The sequence below is a fragment of the Clupea harengus genome, chromosome 25 (assembly GCF_900700415.2).
Source record: "Clupea harengus chromosome 25, Ch_v2.0.2, whole genome shotgun sequence".
Classification (NCBI taxonomy): domain Eukaryota; kingdom Metazoa; phylum Chordata; class Actinopteri; order Clupeiformes; family Clupeidae; genus Clupea; species Clupea harengus.
The window spans coordinates 2,587,335-2,587,704 of NC_045176.1; positions in this window are offsets into that span (position 1 = coordinate 2,587,335).

A 370-nucleotide genomic window follows, 5' to 3' on the forward strand; every position below is an offset into this window, starting at 1 on the left:
ACATTTTTATGGCCTAGGTCAATTAAAAGCAGATCTGTCCTTTCATAATGTATGTTGTGCATTTTTCTCTTATTGCCAATATTTCTCAGGGTTGAGTGGAGCACTCTGAACTCCAGTTCAATGATGACATCCTGACATCTAAACCAATTACATTTGTATCATCCAGCAATTATGACATGACCAGTCATCCGCCATGACGTATGCAGTCATCTGTGTGTGTGTTGGTGTTTACATTTGAGAGTGTGTTGGAGTGACTGTGATGGTGTGAGTTGGAGAGATTGTGATGGTGTGTGTGAGTTGGAGTGTGATGGTGTGTGTGTGTGTGAGAGAGTTGGTGTGATGGTGTGTGTGTGTGTGTGTGTGTGAGTTG